The sequence below is a fragment of the Lissotriton vulgaris genome, chromosome 7, assembly GCF_964263255.1.
Source record: "Lissotriton vulgaris chromosome 7, aLisVul1.2, whole genome shotgun sequence".
NCBI lineage: Eukaryota > Metazoa > Chordata > Amphibia > Caudata > Salamandridae > Lissotriton > Lissotriton vulgaris.
The window spans coordinates 1,678,881,298-1,678,899,862 of NC_141695.1; the positions used below are offsets into that span (position 1 = coordinate 1,678,881,298).

The window sequence follows — 18,565 nt, forward strand, 5'->3', positions numbered from 1 at the left end:
TTTAAACACACGATGTAAATGAAAATGAAATAAACACGGCGTTCTAAGTATGTCTTTCTCACAGATTTAAAAAACACAATAGCCACACATTCTCTTACCTGCTCCTTATGAACTCTGTCACAGCCGGATCGGGTAAACAAACAGCTCAAGGGGTCAGGAAGGTCAGGAAAACGAAACGGCTAAACAAACTCCTCTTTACCAGCAGAAAAGAATTAATTATCCACAAATCCAGTTCCAACGAAAGGCTTTGTCCCCTTCGCAGTGCCCCTAATGTACCTGCACGAGTCGGCGGGGACACAGCCCACCTGCCTAATAGGAGATGCGTGATTGGGGGTGCGAGCCCAGGCCCAATCACGCAACTCCTAAAGAAAGATAACGTTCGAAGAACGTTTTAACTTGCAGTGGCCATATTCTGCTGGCCTTGCTGACGTCACTGCCAGGGCCAAAGGTTAAGTTTGGGTGGGCCAGGCCAAAGTTTGGGTGGGCCCGGCCCACCCTCTAGAACCGGGCCTGAGGGGAAGAGTACGAGTCTCAGCTATATAGCGGCAAAGGGAAGGCGCAGCAGGACGACCACCTGCCTCCCACCCCCATTTACAGAGGGGAATTCCTGCACCTCCAAAGTGAGATGCGGCAGGACTATGGGGTTTCGCTACAAGGACTAAACGGACATTGGGAGAAAAGGTGGCAATGAACGTAATTAACCGGGGAAGTAAAGAGTAAGTGCTAACAGACGAGCCCTGGCGGCTCTTAAGACAGCAATACTGGGGACTACAACTCGAAAGCCCAACAACAAACGCCAAGCCCTTGTTATTACTATTTATTACCTTTTCACTTAGGCTCATCAGGCACTCAGTCTTCCAGACCAGGGCTGTGAATAAACTACCGGGAACGATGAGCACTCTGGGAAGACAAGTCCAAACGGTGCCTCCGCTCCGCACTGAACATTACGCTTGGAACTACACAAAAATTCCCATCAGCCTTGTGGGTCGTTTAAGAACTGGTACACAACAGCAGGCCGTCATCATCATATGAAAGTCAGGCGCTTAACCACCATCTTGAGTGGGACATTATGACGCCTCCATGGAAATAAAAGAAAAACTGAATGAGGTGGGGCTTCTGGCTGTTGAGACAGGGAGTTTCTCCAATGAGAGTAGTCACCCGTAGCAACGACGTTGCCTGACGTATGTCACGTGACAAACAGTGCTACTAGCGTACCGGCGTATTTCAGAGACGGGAGGAAGAAAAGGAAATGAAAGAACGATAGGTAAGCAGAGCAGCTCAACTAAGGAGTTGTGTGTGGTGGTAAGGGAATGGGTGCTTAAGTGCCCTCAGGATGCGGAGACTTTTGGAGGGGAAGGACGAGGCGCAAGATGAATAGTGTTTTGGGATCTTTGGAATAATTCAACGGTCCCCCATTTCCTAAGACTGCAATGTTTATAAGAGCACCCAGCTTGGGCAGATAGTGTGAAACAATTCGAAACGCCCAGCCCTTGATCCACGAACGTGAATTCCGAAGATCAAGTGTCCATTTGCTCCTGCTCTTGGTGTTTTGCAAAACATACATGCTAGCATTCGGAAGCATGGACTAAGGAGATTGTGACAAATGTATCGAGGTGATCTTGCCTAATTACTTTCACTGTATTGTCATTTTATTTGTATAGTGCTTACCTTGTGCTATGTCTACTTGTATAGCGCACAAATCACCCGTAAGGGTATCCAGGCGCTTGAGTAGGCGAGTGTCCACAGAGTAATTTGAAGAGCCAGGTTTGCAGCTTCTTGTGGAACTCAGAACGTGAGAAGAAAGCTCTGATGTATTGTAGGAGGCTGTTCCATGTTTTTGGTGCGATGTATGTGAAATTACGACATCCTGTACAGTGCTTGTGAATGCGGGCCATATGTGTAAGTGAGAGTGCGGCTGAGTGTAGATTTCTGTCAGGCTGGAGAAAGTGTATGCAGTTGAGATTTGGTGAACCAGTGTTGAGTAAGGCTTTCTGTGTGTGCATGAGTAGTTTGAATTGGCTGCGATTGTAAATGGGGAGTCAGTGGAGAATAGAGTGTAGTGGCCTAGAGTCCCAGTTTGTCCATGTCATCATGCCTCTTCTTGTAGCCCTACCCTGGAACATAGTACTTATGTCTATCCACTGCTCCCATTTTAGGAGCTATTTTTAGGGCTCGCCTGCTAATGCGCTTCTGCGCATCGCTGGCGAAGCTCTATTACGGCTTATCCAGTGTTGATCCACCACTGGCGATTCCACTGGCGATTCCTTCAAGTGCATGTGCTTTTTAGGTCATTGCGCAAGCGCAAGCCCTAAAAAGCGCGTGCACAATGCCACCAGCCCCCTGCCTGCCTGCCTCGCATTACCAGATCAAAGGCAGCCCAGCCCCCCTCCCACAAGCTTCTCAGCGTGTGCTCTGCCTCAGGCCTGCATTTCTCCTCCCCTCGGGCAAACAGATAGCCGCAATAACACCCTCCCTGCTCAGCTTTTTTCTCAATTTCTCCCCGTCTACACTTCCCATTAGGAGCCCTTCCTCCCCCCAGATAATCTATCTCCATAAGAGATAAGCAGCTCTTCCACCATCTCAAACCCGTATTAGTGCTCCTCACTATGCATGTTTTTACTTAGAAAATCAGCACAATGCAGCAGTGTGACATCAAGCCAGGTTCATCGACATCACTGCAAAAGTAAAGTTTTTATTCCCCATTTCCTCTTCAAGAAAGTGACTGCGCATCAGCCTCTACGGATCAGAAAGCGGAGCCCCTCCACTGACCGGGCTGCGAGTCAAATGGCCATGTTTCACAAATTATGGTTTTCGTGGTCTTATTCTGGAGTAGCCCTGTTGGCAAGAGAGGAAAGAGCAAGGCTCTGACAGTCAGTCCTCCTCTGCTTCATAGTATGCCGTGCCACTATAGTAAGTTGAACAAGGGATATTATTTGACAGAAAGAGGCAACCTGCATCTATTCACGGAAATACATTGAGCAGTCTACATTTTTATTTTTTAAAGCTACATACAATGCACCATAACTATTCTAGGTCTACAAATGGAAATACATAACAAGCAATATTTTTATTTATTTTTTAAGAGGTGCATACTTAAAAAAATGATTACAAAAATTAAACATCAACTAGTAATTAAAAAACCTAGCAATTAAGATATGCCACGTCAAATAATAACTTTTGTCGCCAATTAATTATCAGTGTCTGGAATGGATATGGTCACACCCTCACTCACCCTCAACCCCTCACCCTCACTCACCCTCAACCCCTCACCCACACCCTCACTCACCCTCAACACCTCACCCTCAACCCCTCCCTCACGCTCACCCACCCTCACTCACCCTCAACACCTCACCCTCAACCCCTCACCCTCACTCACCCTCAACCCCTCACCCTCACCCTCACTCACCCTCAACCCCTCACCCTCACTCACCCTCAACTCCTCACCCTCAACACCTCACTCACCCCCACGCTCACCCTCACGCTCACCCACCCTCACCCTCAACACCTCACCCTCACTCACCCTCAACACCTCACCCTCACTCACCCTCAACCCCTCACCCTCACTCACCCTCAACCCCTCACCCTCAACCCCTCACTCACCCTCACTCACTCATCCTCTATCACCCTCAACCCCTCACCCTCAACTTCTCACCCTCACTCACCCTCAACCCCTCACCCTCACTCACCCTCAACCCCTCACCCTCACCCTCACCCTCACTCACCCTCAACCCCTCACCCTCACTCACCCTCACTCACCCACCCTCACTCACCCTCAACACCTCACCCTCACCCTCACTCACCCTCAACACCTCACCCCCACTCACCCTCAACCCCTCACCCACCCTCCCTCACCCTCAACCCCTCACCCTCAACCCCTCACCCACACCCTCACTCACCCTCAACACCTCACCCTCAACCCCTCCCTCACGCTCACCCACCCTCACCCTCACTCACCCTCAACACCTCACCCTCACTCACCCTCAACCCCTCACCCTCAACCCCTCACCCTCACCCTCACCCTCACTCACCCTCAACCCCTCACCCACCCTCAACCCCTCACCCTCACTCACCCTCAACTCCTCACCCTCAACACCACGCTCACCCTCACGCTCACCCACCCTCACCCTCACTCACCCTCAACCCCTCACCCTCAACCCCTCACTCACCCTCACTCTCACTCATCCTCTATCACCCTCAACCCCTCACCCTCACTCACCCTCAACCTCTCACACTCACCCTCAACCCCTCACCCTCACTCACCCTCACTCACCCTCAACCCCTCACCCTCACTCACCCTCAGCCCCTCACCCTCAACCCCTCACCCTCACTCACCCTCACCCTCACTCACCCTCAACCCCTCACCCTCACTCACCCTCACCCACCCTCACTCACCCTCAACACCTCACCCTCACCCTCACTCACCCTCAACCCCTCACCCTCACTCACCCTCAACACCTCACCCTCAACACCTCACTCACCCCCACGCTCACCCTCACGCTCACCCACCCTCACCCTCAACACCTCACCCTCACTCACCCTCAACCCCTCACCCTCAACCCCTCACTCACCCTCACTCTCACTCATCCTCTATCACCCTCAACCCCTCACCCTCAACCTCTCACCCTCACTCACCCTCAACCCCTCACCCTCACTCACCCTCAACCCCCCCTCAGCCCCTCACCCTCAACCCCTCACCCTCACTCACCCTCACCCTCACTCACCCTCAACCCCTCACCCTCACTCACCCTCACCCACCCTCACTCACCCTCAACACCTCACCCTCACCCTCACTCACCCTCAACCCCTCACCCTCACTCACCCTCAACACCTCACCCTCAACACCTCACTCACCCCCACGCTCACCCTCACCCACACTCACTCACCCTCAACACCTCACCCTCACCCTCACTCACCCTCAACCCCTCACCCTCACTCACCCTCAGCCCCTCACCCTCAACCCCTCACCCTCACTCACCCTCACCCTCACTCACCCTCAACCCCTCACCCTCACTCACCCTCACTCACCCACCCCCACTCACCCTCAACACCTCACCCTCACTCACCCTCACTCACCCTCAACACCTCACCCACCCTCACTCACCCTCACTCACCCTCAACCCCTCACCCACACCCTCACTCACCCTCAACACCTCACCCTCAACCCCTCCCTCACGCTCACCCACCCTCACCCTCACTCACCCTCAACACCTCACCCTCACTCACCCTCAACCCCTCACCCTCACTCACCCTCAACCCCTCACCCTCACCCTCACTCACCCTCAACCCCTCACCCTCACTCACCCTCAACTCCTCACCCTCAACACCTCACTCACCCTCACGCTCACCCTCACGCTCACCCACCCTCACCCTCAACACCTCACCCTCACTCACCCTCAACCCCTCACCCTCACTCACCCTCAACCCCTCACCCTCAACCCCTCACTCACCCTCACTCTCACTCATCCTCTATCACCCTCAACCCCTCACCCTCACTCACCCTCAACCTCTCACCCTCACTCACCCTCAACCCCTCACCCTCACTCACCCTCACTCACCCTCAACCCCTCACCCTCACTCACCCTCAGCCCCTCACCCTCAACCCCTCACCCTCACTCACCCTCACCCTCACTCACCCTCAACCCCTCACTCACCCTCACTCTCACTCACCCTCACCACCTCACCCTCACTCACCCTCAACCCCTCACCCTAACTCACCCTCACTCACCCTCAACCCCTCACCCTCACTCACCCTCAACCCCTCACCCTCACTCACCCTCAACCCCTCACCCTCACTCACACTCACCCTCACCCTCACTCACCCTCACTCACTCACCCTCACTCACCCTCACTCACCCTCACTCACCCTCACTCACCCTCAACCTCACGCACCCTCACCCACCCTCAACCCCTCATCCTCACTCACCCTCACCCTCACTCACCCTCAACCCCTCACCCTCACTCACCCTCAACCCCTCACCCTCACCCTCACTCAACCTCAACCCCTCACCCTCAATACCTCACCCTCACTCACCCTCACCCAACCTCAACCCCTCACCCTCAATACCTCACCCTCACTCACCCTCACCCTCAACCCCTCACCCTCACTCACCCTCAACCCCTCACCCACACCCTCACTCGCCCTCACTCGCCCTCACTCGCCCTCACTCACCCTCACTCGCCCTCACACGCCCTCACTCACCCTCACTCACCCTCACCCTCACTCACCCTCAACCTCACTCACCCTCACCCACCCTCAACCCCTCATCCTCACTCACCCTCACCCTCACTCACCCTCAACCCCTCACCCTCACTCACCCTCAACCCCTCACCGTCACTCACCCTCAACCCCTCACCCTCACTCACCCTCACCCTCACTCACCCTCACCCTCACTCACCCTCAACCCCTCACCCTCAATCTCTCACCCTCAATCCCTCACCCTCAGTCACCCTCACCCTCACTCACCCTCAACCCCTCACCCTCACTCACCCTCAACCCCCTCACCCTCACTCACCCTCAACCCCTCACCCACACCCTCACTCACCCTCACTCGCCCTCACTCGCCCTCACTCGCCCTCACTCGCCCTCACTCGCCCTCACTCGCCCTCACCCTCACTCACCCTCAACACCTCACCCTCACTCACCCTCAATGCCTCACCCTCACTCACCCTCAACACCTCACCCTCAACCCCTCACTCACCCTCACTCTAACTCACCCTCACTCACCCTCAACACCTCACCCACCCTCAACCCCTCACCCCAACTCACCCTCACCCTCACTCACCCTCAACCCCTCACCCTCAACCCCTCACCCTCACTCACCCTCAACCCCTCATCCTCACCCTCACTCACCCTCACTCACCCTCACCCTCACTCACCCTCACCCTCACTCACCCTCAACCTCACTCACCCTCAACCTCACTCACCCTCACCCACCCTCAACCCCTCATCCTCACTCACCCTCACCCTCAACCCCTCACCCTCACTCACCCTCAACCCCTCACCCTCACTCACCCTCAACCCCTCATCCTCACCCTCACTCACATTCACCCTCACTCACCCTCACTCACCCTCACTCACCCTCACTCACCCTCACTCACCCTCACTCACCCTCACTCACCCTCACTCACCCTCACTCACCCTCACTCACCCTCACTCACCCTCACTCACCCTCACCCTCACCCTCACTCACCCTCCCCCTCACCCTCACTCCCCCTCACCCTCACTCACCCTCATCCTCACTCACCCTCAACCCCTCACCCTCACTCACCCTCAACACCTCACCCTCACTCACCCTCAACCCCTCACCCTCAACCCCTCACCCTCAACCCCTCACCCTCAACCCCTCACCCTCAACCCCTCACCCTCAATCCCTCACCCTCAATCCCTCACCCTCAATCCCTCACCCTCACTCACCCTCACTCACCCTCACTCACCCTCACTCACCCTCACTCACCCTCACTCACCCTCACTCACCCTCACTCACCCACCCTCACTCACCCTCACTCACCCACCCTCACTCACCCACCCTCACTCACCCACCCTCACCCACCCTCACTCACCCTCACTCACCCTCACTCACCCTCACTCACCCTCACTCACCCTCACTCACTCACCCTCACTCACCCTCACTCACCCTCACTCACCCTCAACCCCTCAGCCTCACTCACCCTCACTCACCCTCAACCCCTCAGCCTCACCCTCACCCTCACTCACCCTCAACACCTCACCCTCACTCACCCTCACCCTCACTCTCAACCCCTCACCCTCACTCACCCTCACCCTCTCTCACCCTCAACACCTCACCCTCACTCACCCTCAACCCCTCACCCTCACTCACCCTCAACCCCTCACTCACCCTCAACCCCTCACTCACCCTCAACCCCTCACTCACCCTCACTCTCACTCACCCTCACTCAACCTCAACCCCTCAGCCTCACCCTCACCCACCCTCAACACCTCACCTCACCCTCACTCACTCTCAACCCCTCAGCCTCACCCTCACCCACCCTCAACACCTCACCTCACCCTCACTCACCCTCACTCACTCTCAACCCCTCACCCACCCTCACCCTCACTCACTCTCAACCCCTCACCCACCCTCACCCTCAACACCTCACCCTCACTCACCCTCACTCACCCTCACTCACCCTCAACACCTCACCCTCACTCACCCTCAACACCTCACCCTCACTCACCCTCAACCCCTCACCCTCACTCACCCTCAACCCCTCACCCTCACTCACCCTCAACCCCTCACCCTCACTCACCCTCAACCCCTCAGTCTCACCCTCACTCACCCTCAACACCTCACCCTCACTCACCCTCACTCTCAACCCCTCACCCTCACTCACCCTCACCCTCTCTCACCCTCAACACCTCACCCTCACTCACCCTCAACCCCTCACCCTCACTCACCCTCAACCCCTCACCCTCAACCCCTCACTCACCCTCACTCTCACTCACCCTCACTCAACCTCAACCCCTCAGCCTCACCCTCACCCTCACCCACCCTCAACACCTCACCTCACCCTCACTCACCCTCACTCACTCTCAACCCCTCACCCACCCTCACCCTCAACACCTCACCCTCAACCCCTCACCCTCCCTCACCCTCACCCCCTCACCCTCCCTCACCCTCAACCCCTCACCCTCGACCCCTCCCCCCTCACCCTCACTCACCCTCACTCACCCTCAACACCTCACCCTCACTCACCCTCAACACCTCACCCTCACTCACCCTCAACACCTCACCCTCACTCACCCTCAACACCTCACCCTCAACCCCTCACCCTCACCCTCACTCACCCTCACAACACATATTGTGTTACAATAGGTGTCACATTTGCAAAAGATAAAACTATTGGCATTGTAAATAACAAAGCTATTCGCTATTTTCAAAACAAGCACATAAATAAAAAATGTGTCCTTTACAATACCAATAGCTCAAACTTTCCTAATGCGAGACCTATTGCATTGCTGTGCTTCTCTCCCCTGCTGCACTCTCCTGCTCTCTAGAGATGTGGCCTAACGACAAGAGCTGCCATCTAAGTCACGTAAATACAAAATATGTTGCATTCCAAATGCTATAGGTGTCACATTCGCAAAAGTTATAACTATTGGCATTGTAAATGACAAAGCCATCAATTTAGCAATTTTAAAAACCAACAAATAAATAACATATGTCATTTACAATACCAATAACTCCAACTTTTCTAATGCGAGACCTATTGCATTTCCAATGCTTGTTTTCTTTGTGTTTGAGCACTCCACACGAGTGCTCGTGCTTTCACTCACTCCTTTGTGCATTGAATACAGTGAACTATAAAACGAAGCACTTTCACTGCGTAATCGCTTGCAAGGATGTTTGCCATTTGATAATGTAAACAGATATCTGTAAGATATTAGAAGATGTCCTTTTTGAAAACACATGGATATATTAGACACCAAGACATGTAATATTGGAATGCTGTCGCCTTGCCCTGACTGAAATTTTTTTCAGATTTGAGGACACACTATTTCGCCAGATAATGGAAACAGCATGGGCAGCACTTTTACGCCGAGTGTAGCGGGACTCTATGTGCACCATTTGGAAAAACAAAAGCTCCTCAACATCTAGGCCTCTGGAAAAGATACATCAACAATGTTTTACTGATATGGGAAGGGACTGAAATTGAAGCAACTAACTTAATTGACTGGCTCAATCTCCAGGACCCTTTTCTAAAATTCACTTACACCATGAGTAGGTCATAGCTGGTGTTTTTAGACCGCACCATCATTTCAACTGCAGATACCCTGATCACCACTACTCATTTTAAACCTACCGCAAGGAACTGTCTTTTGGTCTACGATAGCTTCCACCCCAGACAGCTGAAAGAGAATCTGCCTTTCAGCCAATTTTTAAGATTGAGGCGCAATTGTACTGAGAAAAAGGATTTCAACAAACAAGCAAAAGATCTCACTGAGAAACTCATCAACCAACATTATCCTCAACATCTAGTCACCAAAGCAAAGAAAAGAGCTGCAAATAACAATAGAGAGTCACTCCTGGAACCAAAAATCAGACAATAGGCGACGGGTGATAAGAGACCCATCTGCATCGCTACCTACAATATCGCTTCAGATAAGGTAACTAAAATCATTAGGAAACATTGGCACGCTCTGAACTGTGGCAATCTCGAAATCCCCAAGCCAATGTTCAGACATAAAAAAGGAAAAAACCTAAGAGACTACTTAGTCCATACACGTCCAAAATCTGAAAACAAGGGAAGTAAACGAAGAACCCTCACAACCTTGTCCACTAGACACTACCCATGCAGCAACTGCAGTGTCTGCCACTTGACAAGTGCAACTAAGAAGATACAATTTAATAACAAAAAGGCATGGGAAATCCGCAATTTCACCAATTGTAACACTTCTGGCTATGTATACATGATCATCTGCGTCTGTAATCTACATTACATTGGAGTGACTACCAGGAAAGCGAGCACAAGAATAGTGGAGCACCGAAGCAACACCAGGTGTAATAGAAACACCACTAAAATGACATCCCACTTCATTGAAAAACACCACACACCCAACGTCATGAAATTTGGGATTCTTGAGCATCTTGCAAACAATGATAACATTGAACAACTCCTTTTAGAGAAGGAGCAACGATGGGTGTAAAAACTACACACAGACAGCAAAGGCCTAAATGATGCCATTCCATGGGGACAGCTGTCCAGATGAACCTTCCTTCTGAACCATTTGTACCTGGGAGTTCAAATTTAAACCATCAACTTCCTGACTATGTACAACGTGATTTCATGGCTACTTGATTATTTTTGATCACCGATTAGAAAACCTTTTTTTGTAACTCTTTTTATTAATGGTAAAACATAAACAAACAAACAAGGCAATAAAAGGCAATACCGCTGGATACGTGTTCAAGGAGGGAGGAACGCGCATTACAGTTTAATACAAATCATCAGTGCAAAGATGAGGGGGGGAGGGGGAAGCAGAGTCACAATACCTTAAGGCTTATACAACCCCAGGAATGTCGGGTCAGGGGGAAAGAGGAACATCCAAAACTTCGGCAAGGGGGGGGTGTACATATATCACCCCGGTATGAATTCCATTGACCCCAGAGTTTACCCCACTTCCTAGGTCTGCTGCGCGCCACATATACTGTCTTCTCACTAAACATACACCAATCCATGTTCTCCTTCCATGTCGAAACAGTGGGCGGCCTCTGGGAACCCCACAACTGCGCAATATCTCTCGGTAACCATATTCCCAAGGGTCGCCCACCGAGTCTGCGCCACATCCTAATCAGTCGGTTCCCAAACATTCAGCAAACAACGCCTGGCTTCGGGCAGCAGCGTAACACCCTTGACCCTCTCCATCACTGCATGTACTTGATTCCAAAACACCACCACTTCCGGATATTCCCAAATTATGTGGAGGAAAGAACCAATTAAACCACATCCACACTTACATAACCCATCTACAGAATAACCCATACGAATCAGGAGAGGGCCAGTCACATAGATCCGATGCAGGATCTTAAGCTGCACGAGTCGGAGACGGGCCGGAATCGCGACCTCCTTGGGTGAGGATATTGCCGACTGCCAGTCCTCATCATCCAACTCTAGACCGTCACTGGTCCAGACTTCTCTGAGGTGCACCAACAGGTCAACACGATCGTTAATCATTTTCTTGTATATCAAAGAAATAGTGCTGTCCAGAACATATCCGTCAAGCACCCGGTCTTCGAGTGGGGATGATTCCGGGATAGCAACACCTTCAGGAAAAGCCAAACTCAATGCGTGGCAGATCTGTGCATAACGGAAGAACTCCTTGTCACCCAGCTCATATTCTACCTTCAACTCCTCAAAGGTCTTAATCCTACCTTTGGCCCAAAGATCACTCACCCTACAAATACCGATCATATCCCACTTCTCAAAGCCTTTCGTCCTCCACAGGCTGCCCAATCTTTGAGACGCATAGAGCGTAGTCGCTTGGGTCAGTCGGTCCGTCCATCCCATTGCCGCATTCGCACACTGCCACACTCGCACCGCTATCTTAGTTGGTCCCAAAAGTTTCCCTCCGGCAGATTTGGAATAAAGCGCCCTGTTATAATCTCCATCCGGTAGCTGCCACTTATCCATCTCAAACGCAGGATTTAACGCAGGACCGTACATTCCATGATTAATCGCTCCCAGCTGGGAGGCCCAATAATATCGCCTAATATCCGGAAGTGCGATACTGCCGTCATACCAGGGAAGCGTCAGCTTGGCCAGGGCAATACGAGGACGCCCACCCCATATCAACTGCCTCTACAGACTTTCCACCTCCCGGAAATAGCTTGCCGGAATGACATCAAACGTATTCTGAAGCGCGTATAAAAACCATGGCAAAGACATAATTTTAAAAAGAGCTACACGCCCTAGGGGGGATAATGGCAGTCTGCGCAAGGCCACAACGTCATATTTTAACCGTTGGAGCGGAGGAAGCAGATTACGCTCATAACGGAAAAGGGGGTCCAATGTAATTAAGACCCTCAAATACTTAAAGCCCGTCTGCGTCACCTGCATGGGGCAACCACGCGGCAACGAGGGAGCGTCACCCGAGAGTACGTAAACACAGGACTTGGTCCAATTAATCACAAGGCCTTAGTTCTTCCCGAATGAATTCAGCACATCAAACAATACAATCAACGATTTCCGAGGCGACGTGAGATTTAACAAGATGTCGTCTGCATAAAGTGATATTCGGTCCTCAAAGTCAGGGGTCCACTGAATACCCCTCATCGACGGCTCCCACCGCAGCCAAGCAGCCAGGGGTTCCAAGGCGAGGGAGAAAAGAAGTGGGGACAACGGACAACCCTGCCTCGTGCCCCTCCCCAGAACAAAGGACGCAGAAACGCGATCATTCACCACAATCTGAGCCAATGGTTCCTCATACAAAAGTTTTACCCAGCAGATGAAACCAGGACCAAAGCCGAATTTTGCGAGAGCAGCCCAGAGATATGGCCACTGCACTGTATCAAAAGCCATCGTAGCATCCAAGGAGGCCAAGATGGCCGGTTCACGCAATGACGCTGCCCTCGCAAGGACGCCATGCAGGTGCCGCAGGTTCAACGCTGTATTACGATGTGGAATGAAACCAGATTGATCCGGATGGATCAGGTCACCGATCACCCTTATCAAGCGGTTTGCTAACACTTTTACGAGGATCTTGGGTTCCGCATTTAGGAGCGAAATAGGCCTATAGGACGCGCAGCGATCCCGAGGCTTCCCCTCCTTATGGATCACCACAATGGTCGCAAGTCACTGATCACGAGGAAGGGAGCCGATGTCTCACGATTCCAGGAACATATTACGAAGATACGGCGCCATTTTGTCAGGACGCAACTTGTAAAGCTCGATGGGGAGACCATTAGGGCCCATAGCTTTTCCCGAACGGACGGAACGAATAGAAATTGCCACCTCGACAACTGAAAGTGCTGCTTCCATCAGATCCCTATCTGAATCCGACAGGCAAGGCAACGCAATGTCCCGTAATAGCAGATGTGAGTCTTCCTCTGGTCTATCGGAAACTGGGGAATACACTTTTCGAAAACGTTCAGCAAAACACTCCACAATCTCAACAGGGTCAGTTACTCGCACTCCATCAGCTCTTTCAACCACAGGAACCACACGACTCGCCCGCTCCTTTCTGTCTAACCAAGCAATCAGTTTCCCGGCCTTGTCTCCCACATCATATAGTCTTCCCTGTTGCTCTCTACTCATGACTCTAGCCGCATCCGTTACCAACGCCCTATAATCAAGTTGTTTAAGACTGAGGACATGAACCTTATCATGAGTGATACTCCACTCCAAATCCCCTTCCAACGCAGCTATTTCAGTCTCGAGGCGGACAACCGCCTCATTTTTGCTTTTCTTGGCGCCAGCAATTAACAATAGCGCCTGTCCACGGATAACAGTCTTGAAAGCCTCCCACAGCGAAATAGAAGACACAGACCCCACATTCTCAGCAAAATAGTGATCCAAGGACTTGACCTACTCTGCACGGGTTTTGGGGTTACTGAGATACCAAGGATTAATCGGGGCCACTCGACCCTCAGCCCCCATCTTCGTGTCCGTCAAAAGCCACAGTGGGGAATGATCTGAAATACCCCTGGCCAGGTGTCGAACTTCCCTAACCAAAGAGGCCTGTGCCGCTGGCATCAAAACGTAGTCAAGTCTATAGAGACTACCGTGAGCACCAGAGTGGAAGGGTTATAGCGCCTGTCCCGGATGCAGCAGCCTCCAACAATCTACTAGTCCCAGCGTCTCCAGAAAGCCACCCAACCAAGACTGTGATCTTGTGAGGTCCCTGGGGGAGTAACGGTCCTCCCTACCGGAGACAACAGAGTTAAAATCCCCGCCCATCACTAGAATGCCTTCTGGAAGCCCCAGAACTACCCTCCCCAAGTCAGCAAAGGTCGTAGTCTGCAGACCAGATGGGACATATACAGAAAGCAAAGAGACAGTCTCCTCGTCATGCTTCAACATCCTGCGCATGCTACCTAACATCTTCCGGTGGATCCCCACCGAGACCAGGAAGATGGTCACCCAGGCCCTCGTCACCAGCCGGCTGGACTACGGCAACTCCCTCTACGCCGGAACCACTGCCAAACTCCAGAAGAGACTCCAGCGGATTCAGAACGCCTCAGCAAGACTCATCCTCGACATCCCCCGACACAGCCACATCTCCGGACACCTGAGAGACCTGCACTGGCTCCCGGTCAACAAGAGAATCACCTTCCGTCTCCTCACCCACGCACACAAAGCCTTACACAACCAAGGCCCAAGATACCTCAACAGCCGCCTCAACTTCTACACTCCCACACGCCAGCTTCGATCGACCGGCCACGCCCTCGCCGCCGTCCCCCGCATCCGAAGAGCCACCACAGGAGGAAGGTCCTTCTCCTACCTGGCCGCCAAAACTTGGAACTCCCTCCCGACCCACCTCCGCCTGACCCAAGACCACCTCGCCTTCAGAAAGCAGCTCAAGACCTGGCTGTTCGAGCAGTAGCGGACCCCCCCTCCCCAAGCGCCTTGAGACCCTTTGGGGGAGTAGTGCGCTATATAAATGCTTTGATTGATTGATTGATTGATTGATTGATTGATTGACAGTCTTCCCCTCCCATCTACCAGTAAGAGCAGCATAGCACCCCCTGTCATCGAGGATTATGTCGTCTACCTCCTGGGGGAAGGAACTCCTTACTAGGATACCCACCCCCCTAGAGCCAGTAGTGAATCCGGAGTGTGCAACAAGATGATATCCTCGCCGATTCATAGCGTGGCATGTGTTTCCGATCAGATGTGTCTCTTGCAGTAGAACTACGTCAGGGGAGAGGCGTCTCAGTAGCTGCAACACCACTCCACGTTTTATCCTATCCCCCAACCCGTTAACATTCAAGCACAATAACTTCAACCCCCTACCCCCCCATCTCGGAAGTAAATGCAGAATCCAACCCATAGCGAACACAGAACCCAGATCCAGAAGTAAAACAATGCGTTGCCTTGAAACAAAAAAGACACACCCAAACCCTCTCCCACCCCCCAACAAATACCCCAAACACATCCCCCCATCCTGCACCCCTGCGTTAGACTCGAAAGCCACCCCAACTTGCCGTGTGCCTGTCGCCCTAACATTAAACTAGTCGAAAAGAAACCCGGAGGAGGAAAGAGTCTCACTCCCCTCCGCCACCTCTGGGTATTCCACCATAAGTAACGCAAGTGTAAAAGTCATCGAACCACAGCTGCCTGATGTGCACCATGTCCGGAAACCAGAAACCACTTCTCATTCTTGTTCCAGCGGGCCACCTTCAGCTCCTCCAGAATGTTCCGAACGATCACGCTGCGTGGGCAATGTGTCAAGCCAATCACTCCCTCCCTCCGGGCGGTCAAAGAAAAACGTCCGATCCTCGTATTCAACACGCAGCCGAGTTGGAAAAAGCATCGCGTATTTCATTCCCATGTCTCTCAGTCGTCGCTTCACCCCCTGAAACCCCATCCTTTGTTTCTGAACGAACTGGGTGAAATCTGGGTAGAAGCTCACCGTGGTGTTCTCAAACTTCATGGGGCCGCCCACCCGTGAAGCCTGCAGGATAGCGTCTCTATCTCTGAAATTAAAAATTCTGGCGATGATAGGCCGCGGAGGGGCGCCCAGCTTCGGCTTCCCACCCGGCACTCTGTGTGCACGTTCCACCGCAAAGAAGTTGCTCAAGCCTTTGGGGGCGAGATGATTTGGGATGAGGTTCTCCACAAGTAGATCTGCAGCTGGTTCTTCCGATTTTTCAGGGACCCCAATAATACGTACGTTATTGCGTCTGGCCCTACTTTCAAAATCCTCCAGCCGGCGAGCAAAGAGATCATTGGAGGATCGCAGGTTACGAATGTCCGTCTGTAAATCAGATACATCAGTCGTAAGGCTGGAGGTCTTCAAATCTAAGGATTTGACCTTTTCGTTAGTCTTTGATAAGTCCGCCCTGATCAAATTATCGTCAATTGCTACAGTGACAAGTTTTAAGGCCAGAGCCTCATATTGTTAGCCAATGGATGTCTTCATATTAGCAATGGCGCCCATGACATCATGCAGGGTTAAATCCTCCTTATTTACAACAAGGGGTGGTGAGGGACAGAGTCTCTGAATTAAGCAGAAAACTCTCACCCAGTCAAGAGATCAGGGCTAGATCCAACACCGTTTTTTAGCTCACTGCACCATCCCAGTTTCAGAACCTGGCTGTATGCAAATTAGTCTGTTCCTGTCCCAGTGCATGATGGGAACAGGGCAAACCAAACTACAAAAGCCAATTCTTACACTGGGAAGGAAACAAGCTCCCGGGGACCGGTTTCTGGCATTACAGCCGTCTTCGGCCCGGTTTGCTTGAATCCTGATGGTGCAATGAGCAAGGGACTCATGTCTGAGTATACCCTTCCACGCTTAGGGTGGACAAAATTATTTACAACAAGGGGTGGTGAGGGACAGAGTCTCTGAATTAAGCAGAAAACTCTCACCCAGTCAAGAGATCAGGGCTAGATCCAACACCGTTTTTTAGCTCACTGCACCATCCCAGTTTCAGAACCTGGCTGTATGCAAATTAGTCTGTTCCTGTCCCAGTGCATGATGGGAACAGGGCAAACCAAACTAGAAAAGCCAATTCTTACACTGGGAAGGAAACAAGCTCCCGGGGACCGGTTTCTGGCATTACAGCCGTCTTCGGCCCGGTTTGCTTGAATCCTGATGGTGCAATGAGCAAGGGACTCATGTCTGAGTATACCCTTCCACGCTTAGGGTGGACAAAATTATTTACAACAAGGGGTGGTGAGGGACAGAGTCTCTGAATTAAGCAGAAAACTCTCACCCAGTCAAGAGATCAGGGCTAGATCCAAAACCGTTTTTTAGCTCACTGCACCATCCCAGTTTCAGAACCTGGCTGTATGCAAATTAGTCTGTTCCTGTCCCAGTGCATGATGGGAACAGGGCAAACCAAACTACAAAAGCCAATTCAAGCAAGCCGGGCCGAAGACGGCTGAAATGCCAGGAACCGGTCCCCGGAAGCTTGTTTCCTTCCCAGTATAAGAATTGGCTTGGTAGTTTGGTCTGCCCTGTTCCCATGATGCACTGGGCCAGGGACAGACTAATTTGCATATAGCCAGGTTCTGAGCTGGGATGGTGCAGTGAGCTAAAAAACGGTGATGGATCAAGCCCTAATCTTTGGACTGGGTAAGAGTGGTCTGCTTAATTCAGACACTCTGTTCATCACCACCCCCTTTCCTGAATCGTTTTTGTCCACCATAAGCGTGGAAGGGTATACTCAGATGTGAGTCCCTTGCTCATTGCACCATCAGGATTCAAGCAAGCCGGGCCGAAGACGGCTGAAATGCCAGGAACCGGTCCCCGGAAGCTTGTTTCCTTCCCAGTATAAGAATTGGCTTGGTAGTTTGGTCTGCCCTGTTCCCATGATGCACTGGGCCAGGGACAGACTAATTTGCATATAGCCAGGTTCTGAGCTGGGATGGTGCAGTGAGCTAAAAAACGGTGATGGATCAAGCCCTAATCTTTGGACTGGGTAAGAGTGGTCTGCTTAATTCAGACACTCTGTTCATCACCACCCCCTTTCCTGAATCGTTTTTGTCCACCATAAGCGTGGAAGGGTATACTCAGATGTGAGTCCCTTGCTCATTGCACCATCAGGATTCAAGCAAGCCGGGCCGAAGACGGCTGAAATGCCAGGAACCGGTCCCCGGAAACTTGTTTCCTTCCCAGTATAAGAATTGGCTTGGTAGTTTGGTCTGCCCTGTTCCCATGATGCACTGGGCCAGGGACAGACTAATTTGCATATAGCCAGGTTCTGAGCTGGGATGGTGCAGTGAGCTAAAAAACGGTGATGGATCAAGCCCTAATCTTTGGACTGGGTAAGAGTGGTCTGCTTAATTCAGACACTCTGTTCATCACCACCCCCTTTCCTGAATCGTTTTTGTCCACCATAAGCGTGGAAGGGTATACTCAGATGTGAGTCCCTTGCTCATT

The 18,565-nt window shown here is 52.1% G+C and overlaps 2 protein-coding genes across 6 annotated transcripts in view; one reads left to right on the plus strand and one right to left on the minus strand.

The window, feature by feature from the left end:
- ARFRP1 (ARF related protein 1) overlaps positions 1–18,565 on the minus strand; it is a 301,101-nt gene that overhangs the window by 105,659 nt on the left and 176,877 nt on the right. Inside the window, exon 1 of one of the 4 annotated variants that reach the window (XM_086932755.1) lies at positions 825–1,100. The exons of 2 other annotated variants lie outside the window; for them this stretch is intronic. The gene's annotated coding sequence lies outside the window, so the exon portion shown is untranslated. Of the gene's footprint in view, positions 1–98; positions 233–824; positions 1,101–18,565 lie in introns of those variants that run through there. One more of the 4 variants, XM_086932757.1, reaches the window with a different exon arrangement.
- The window catches only part of ZGPAT (zinc finger CCCH-type and G-patch domain containing), a 62,113-nt gene continuing 44,722 nt past the window's right edge, over positions 1,175–18,565 (plus strand). The window contains exon 1 of one of the 2 annotated variants that reach the window (XM_086932753.1): positions 1,175–1,264. The gene's annotated coding sequence lies outside the window, so the exon portion shown is untranslated. Of the gene's footprint in view, positions 1,614–18,565 lie in introns of both variants that reach the window. The other variant, XM_086932754.1, reaches the window with a different exon arrangement.